We start from the raw sequence: 7,896 nt of genomic DNA on the forward strand, positions 1-7,896 counted from the left end.
AGCAGCAGGCGCACGTTGCTAGGGTGGGAGTGTTGAAGAAAAGCCTCCGGGCACCCTCGCCGGCAGCCGAACCGCAGTTCCGCTAGCGTAAAGCTGGGACAGAACTCAGCGCCCGGTGCTACTTTCTTCGTGTAACAATGCACTGATGAGGTCCAGAGAAGAGGACGCTTGTGCCCAGGACCACGTTGCCAGAAGAATCTAGACAATCCAAAGAAAGCGGGTACCTTTGTAATAGCTATTGAGAAAGCACTTAATAAAGGTCGCCTTTTAAATTAGTAGTCGCTCAGATATACATGTTGCCGTGTTTCTTTGGAGTTTCCCTGATTTCGACTAGAAATTCCTCCTTTGGACACTCTCCCAGCCCCCCACTCCTCTATCCCTTTCATTATTTTTTTCATCGAGCCGTTACAGCCTAGTACCATAGCAAGAAGAGACCCCTCAGTACCTTCTTGAGATCCGAATGGGAAGACAGTTGTAGAAACTAACAGTTTTTACAGCTGCAGTCTCTTTGCTTCCAGACTGGAGTCTCTTCATCTCCCTATTCCTGGTGCACAGTATGGGGCTTGGTATATAGTAGGGGCTTGTTGAATGTTTGTTGAATTAATGAATGAATGGCAGGTATCCTAGCCAACATTTATTTATTTACTTATTTATTTATTATACGGAGTCTTGCTCTGTCGTCCAGGCTGAAGTGCAGTCATGTGATCTGGGCTCACTGCAACTTCTGCCTCCCAGGTTCAAGCGAGTCTCCTGCCTCAGCCTCCCAAGTAGCTGGGACTACAGGTGCAGGCCTCCATGCCCGGCTAATTATTCTATTTTCAGTAGAGATGGGGTTTCATCATGTTGGCCAGGCTGGTCTTGAACTCCTGACCTCAGGTGATCCACCCACCACAGCCTCCCAAAGTGCTGGGATTACAGGCATGAGCCTCTGCGCCTGGCCCCAACATTTATTTTGAACCCTAGTAGGTGCCTTTGCAGTGTTGATCAGGCAAAACAGCCTTCGATGAAGATTTGTGGAGTTTCTGAAAATTGGGTGCCTTTGAGGATGTGGGAGTGGTGAAAGAAGTTTGCCTCCACATACTGGCTATTGGGTCTGTTTTCCAATCCAGGGAAGGGATCCCCTCCATGGCATCCCTGATGGGGTATCTGTAGCCCTAGTTGATGCTTGCTCTGTGATGATGCACTCATTACTTTCTAAGCTAGTGACCTATTGTTGGGAGATTTCCTTCTGGCAGGAGAACGTATCTACCCCTATGCCACTTGAAACTCTGGTCTTCGTTCAGAGCCGATGGCTCTCCTTACAGAATTAATCCCTTTTCCCCACAACAGCTGGGCAAGCCACAACCAGGATAGACTTACTGCTTTGTCCTGGGACTCTGGGCTAGGCTCAGTGCAGCTACAGAGTTGAGTTACTAGATCTCTGCCCCCAAGATGTTCCTGCTCTGGGAATGTTCTTCCCTCTGAGAGAGAAGCTTTAGGTTTAAGGCATGAAAGACTCCCAAACTGGTACCTGTAGTCAGGCCTCTCCCTGAGCCGCACCTGTATATCCACCTGCCACCCGCTCATCTGCAACTGGCTGTTTAAAAGACACCTCATTCTTGACATGACTCATACTGGAAACATCATCATCTTCCCCCCAAACCTGTTCCTCCTCTTTTCCCTCTAAGTGCTGGGCACTACCATTCACCAGTCACCCAAGTCAAGGATCTAGGAGTCATTTGTAACTTTACCCTCGCTTCCTTGTTCAAGAACAACCCTCGAGACTTCTAAATTCTGCCTCACAAACATTATAAAAATAAAAATCTGTTCACTTCTCTCTACCTACCACCGGGATTCAGGCCAACATCAGGGTACGATAGATTAAAAACGACCACAACTTCTTTGTAGCTCTTCCCGTTAAGGCTGGCTTTGTAACTTGTTTTGACCAATAGAATGGAGCATGAGTGACATTGTGGGACTTCTTGAGTTTAAGCTACAAAAGGCCTTGCAGTTTCTGCTCCTATCCTCTTGGAACACTGCCAGCATGGGAAGAGGACCAGGCTAGTCTGTTTGAGAGACATGGCCCATCCAGTAGCTAGCACCAAATGCCAGCCATGTAAGTGACTTGCCCAGGCTGGAGTGCAGTAGTGCAATCTCGGCTCACTGCAACTTCCGCCTCCTTAGTTCAAGCGATTCTCCTACCTCAGCCTCCTAAGTAGCTGGGACTACAGGCGTGCACCACCACACCCGGCTAATTCTTGTATTTTTAGTAGGGACGGGGTTTCACCATGTTGGTCAGGTTGGTCTCAAACTCCTGATCTCATGATCCGCCCGCCTCAGCCTCCCAAAGTGCTGGGATTATAGGTGTGAGCCACTGCGGCTGACTCAGTGTTATAATCTTATGGGACCACCAGGTACATGCAGTCCATCATTGATCAAAATGTTATTATGCAGCATATGACTTTATCCTCAGCTTAGAGGCCATTTCCCTCTCTACGCCCCAAGTCTTCCCTAACCCCTTCTCCCCTTCTCCAGACTGGGTTAACTATTCTTCTTCTGTGCTTCCAAAGCTCCCACACTTTCCACCACGTAGTATAACTTTTCATTTACTTCTCTCTCTCACTCAACTGCAAGTAACAGAGGCAGTGACTGAGTCTCATTTACACTTGTATGGTTGGTGTCTAACCCAGGGTCTGGCACCGCATTACAGTAGAACTTTCTGCAGTTATGGCAATGTTCTATACTTGTATTGTCTAATACACTAATCACTAGCCCTACTAACTATTGAGCACTTGAAATGTAGCTAGTTCAACTGAAGAACTGAATTTTAAATGTTATTTATTTTAATTAAATTTAAATAGCCACATGGGGCTAGTGGCTATGGTATTGAACAGTGTAGGGCTGGCACATGGTAGATGGCCACTGAATATTTTTGAACAAAGATTAAAAGAGAAAGACAGTCATGACAGACAGTTAGGACATGATAGAATGCTATAGGTATAAGCAACATAATTTCAGTCGACCTCTCCTGGCTCCTCACTTCACATCCCCTCAACTTTACACTACCAGTGCCTTTGTCTTAGTCCATTTTGTGCTGCTATAACAGAATACTACAGACTGGACTGGGTAATTTATTATGAACAGAAATGGATTTGGCTCATGGTTCTGGAGACTGGGAAGTCCAAGATCGAGAGGCTGCATCTGGTGAGAGCCTTCTTGCTGCATTATGACATGGTGGAAGATATCACATGGTGATGTGCAGGAGCTAGAGAGGGAAGGGGACTGACTTATCCTTCTATCAGGAACCCACTCCCACAATAACATCATTAATCCATGCATGAGGTCAGAGCCCTCATGATCTAATCACCTCTTAAAGGTCCTACCTCTCAACACTATTACAATGGGAATTCAGTTTCCAACACGTGAACTTTGGGGGACACGTTCAAACCACAGCAGCCTGTGGCTCTGCCTTGTTTAAATATAATCCTAGTTTTTGGCTCTTTATGGCCTGAGTTGGTTGTTCTCTCCTGGACTTGCCCAGATTGATAACATCCCTCCTGTGAAGTGGGCTGGTCTGAGGAGCCCTCTAGAGAAGAGAGCTGTTCTCATCTAGTTCAGTCTGGCCTGAGCAGAGAGGACTCTGTCATTGGAAGACTTGGACTTCACCATAGAGGACCCATGTGATCTGAATTTGTCTGCATGGCAGGCTGCCAAATCCCTCTTAAAAGTGATGGTCCAAGCTGGCTGTACTGTGAAAATACCCCAGGAAGAAAAGAAGCCACAGTGTTAGTAGTCTTATTGCTATTCCTGGAAACCATGCAAACTCCAGTCAGATGACTTCCAGTACTGGCACCAGAGATATTGGATCAGTGTCTGAGAAGGAAGGAGGAACGGACACAGGCCCAGGCAGAAGGGGGCTGGGCTGGGCCAGGCCAGGGCCCCACCAGGCAGGCAGAAAAGGCTGGGCCTGACACCGAGGAGAAGGCCTGAGGGAAAGTAAAGGCTAGGGAAGAATAGTCCTTTCCAAAAGACTTTCCAAAATGTTCATTACAATAAAAAAGTTTAGGCCAGGCCTGGTGGCTCACACCTGTAATCTCAACAATTTGGGAGGCTGAGGTGGGAGAATCACTTGAGGTCAGGAATTTGAGACTGGTCTAGCAACATAGCAAGACTCAGGTCTCTACAGAAGTTTTTTTTATGGTTTTGTTTTTTTGTTTTTTTTTTTTTCTGAGATAGAGTCTCACTCTATCCCCCAGGCTGGAGTGCAGTGGCGCTATCTCGGCTCACTGCAAGCTCCGCCTCCCAGGTTCATGTCATTCTCCTGCCTCAGCCTCCCGAGTAGCTAGGACTTCAGGTGCCCGCCACCACTCCCAGCTAGTTTCATTCTTTCTTTCTTTCTTTTTTTTTTTTTTTTTTTTTTTTTGTATTTTTAGTAGAGACAGAGTTTCACTGTGTTAGCCAGGATGGTCTCGATCTCCTGACCTCCTGATCTGCCTGCCTCGTCTTTCCAAAGTGCTGGGATTACAGGTGTGAGCCACTGTGCCTGGCCCAGACGTTATTTTTTTTTTTTTAAGTTTTTTAGAAAAGATCCAAACCAAATGTTATAAATGAGCAAGTGAAAGGGCAGGTTAGAGAGCAGGTTGTACACATAATCCCAATCTTATAAAATAAATACGTTCCAGCTTGTATCATAAAGTGGGAGCTAAGGAATGCTTTAACCTATGTGTGAGGACCTGTAAGTTTATTTGTAGCAGGTTTTCACACATTGTAAATCGTGTGAGGTTCTTTGAAGATTGGGGAGCAGAGTTGATGGTACAGAAAAACGTCTTGCACTTGCTAGTCCTCTGCCTGGAAAGCTCCTTCCCAGATGTTTTCATGCCTTGCTTTTTCCAGTGTCACTTACCTGAAAGGCCTTCTACACCATCCTTTCTACAACAGCACCTCCATCATGCATTTTTTCCTGTAATACTTGGATTTTTTCATAGCCCTTATCATTACTGACATTATATTACATATCCATTTGTTGCATTTTATTTGTTCATGAAAGTAGACTTTGTTCTTCTTGACCATTGTATCCCCAGTGTCGAAGGCCAGGGGCTCAATAAATCTGTTGAATGACTAAAATGTAACAAAGGTGTCCATTCTTCTCTCCCTGGCTCAGAGTGCCTGAAGTTCAAGTACAGCCCTGCCCATGCCCATGAAGCCTCCAGAGGTCCCCTGAGAGCTCTAAGCAGCTTTCAAACTTTTTTAACTTCATAAAGAAATACATTCATTCTCCACGGTGCATATATATGTATATGTAGGCCAAAGACAAAATTACAACAAATGTAGTTAAGTGACCTTATTGGCTTTTATTAGCACTTCTAGAATCAGGCAACACCTCGTTCTATAAAACAGAATATTCCAATGAGCTGAACAGAGGAGATGGGCTTTATAGGTAGAAAAGAGCTGGGAAAAAAAAAAAAAAAAAAAAAAACCAGAAATAAGGGAAGAAGAAAAAAAGAGGATTGCTCATTTCAAAGTTAATTTCCTTTCAGGGTTAAAACAGGGAGGACTTCCTTATCATTCCAGCTAATTCTGTACTGTTTGGGGATTTTAATATGCTCTCTCTTTCTCTTTTCTCTCCCAATTTCTTGGAAGTTCAGATAAACAACTTAGTTTTGGTTTGGTGAAGTAGAAATTTAGCATGAGTAACTCCATTTTGTTTTGGTCTGGTCTGGTGGGGCCTAGTGTGAAAGCCCAGTACAAAACAATGGCCTTCCATTCATTTTGTTTAACTATATACAGGTAATTGAAAGAACAACAAAAACCTCACTAAGAGCATGTTTTCTGTTTTCTTCTTCATTCTTTTCTTTTTTCTTTTTTCCTTTTTTGGAGACAGAGTCTCACTCTGTCACCCACCGCCCAGGCTGGAGTGCAATGGCGCAATCTCGGCTCACTGCAACCTCTGCCTCCTGGGTTCAAGCGATTCTTCTGCCTCAGCCTCCCGAGTAGCTAGGACTACAGGCAAGTGCCGTCACGCCTGGCTAGTTTTTATATTTTTGGTAGAGACGGAGTTTCGCCATGTTGGCCAGGCTGGTCTCCAACTCCTGACCTCAGGTGATCCACCCTCCTCGGCCTCCCAAAATGCTGAGATTACATGCGTGAGCCATTGTGCCCAGCCTTTTCTTTCTTTTTACAAAAGATGCTGATATCCACCCCTTGAATTTATTGATATGCCACCTAATAAAGCATTGCCACTGCCTTAGGGCAGTGTTTCTAGAAACAGTCAAGGGGCTCCTTTGCATCCTAGTCAAGGAGTGACTGCCACAAATGCAGCTTCTTGGCTTCATCCCAGACTTAATGGATGAAAATCTTACTGGAAAGTCTGTGTGTTTTACAACTCCTCCTCTTTCCCCTCCTGACCATCCGCTGTCCTCCAACAATTCTGAAGCCTGATAAAGCTTAAGAGCCACAACCAGGGAGTTTATGAGTATCCCAGATGTGTCCTGCAGGGCTTGATGAACAGATAGGGAAAGGGCGATTCTCCAGTTCCAGTCCAACTTGGCTCACAAGTGGTGAAACAGAGGAACCTGACTTGATAAAAGTAAATCCACGCCTACCTTAGCCCTTTGCATTTGCTGAGACATCTGCCTGAAAGCAACTCTGGTGATTTAGGGGCTGTTTTCCAGATCCTGGACCTGGTAGGGCCAATGACTGCTCTAGGACCACACCCAGTGAAAGCCCCCTGCCCCAACTTTCCCTAAGGATTTTAACCCTTGTTAAAGGGCCCCCTGCCCTCCACAATCTCTTTTCTTTTCTTTTCTTTTCTTTTTTTTTTGAAACAGAGTCTTGCTCTGTTGCCCTGGCTGGAGTGCAGTGGTACGATCTCAGTTCACTGCAACCTCCGCCTCCCAGGTTCAAGCGATTCTCATGCCTCAGCCTCCCCAGTAGGTAGGATTACAGGCACGCGCCACCATGCCTAGCGAATTTTTGTGTTTTTAGTAGAGATGGGGTTTCACCATGTTGGCCAGACTGGTCTCAAATTCCTCAAGTGATCTGCCTACCTCGGCCTTCCAAAGTGCATGAGCCACTGCTCCCGGCCACTTAACCTCTTTTCTTTTTAGCCTTCACACAGTCGGACGTGATGGCTCACGCCTGTAATCCCAGCACTTTGGGAATCCGAGGCGGGTGGATCATGAGGTCAGAAGATCGAGACCATCCTGGCTAACATGGTGAAACCCCGTCTCTACTAAAAATACAAAAAAGTTAGTCGGATGTGGTGGCGGGCACCTGTAGTCCCAGATACTTGGGAGGCTGAGGCAGGAGAATGGTGTGAACCCAGGAGGCAGAGCTTGCAGTGAGCCGCACAAAAAGCACCTCCTGTTTTCTTTGCTTCACCATAGGGTTTAATAATTCCCCATCCCCAGTCCTTAGAAGGAACAAATGGTAACCACAATCTCTAATTACCGTGGCCTATTTCCCTCCCCACCCCCAGAGGAGGGTAGATGCTGTTATGAGGCCATCACCCTCCCACTGGGATGCACTGGAAACTTCTTTTGATGCCAGGAACGCAGCACCCCTGTCGCCAAAGAACCTCACACAATTTACATTCCGAAACCCGATACAACTATATTTACAGATCCTCACGCATATAATAAAAACTTTTATTATCCCCTAGTGTATATCAGACACCCAAACTGAACACTTTGCAGACAAGATCTCATTTCATTCTTGAAGGAGCCCTCTAAGGTAGAGAGTATTATTATCACCTCTATTGTAGAGATAAGAAAACAGACACAGAAGATGTAAGTAACCTGACCAAGATCTCATAGCTGTAAGCTGTGTAGCCAGGATGAAACCAATTAGTGTATTTCACTCTGTGTCCTCTCTAGTCATATGGTGTAATATTGTCTATCTGGGGTGACAATGTGTCCC

Source organism: Chlorocebus sabaeus, chromosome 12 (assembly GCF_047675955.1).
Source record: "Chlorocebus sabaeus isolate Y175 chromosome 12, mChlSab1.0.hap1, whole genome shotgun sequence".
NCBI lineage: Eukaryota > Metazoa > Chordata > Mammalia > Primates > Cercopithecidae > Chlorocebus > Chlorocebus sabaeus.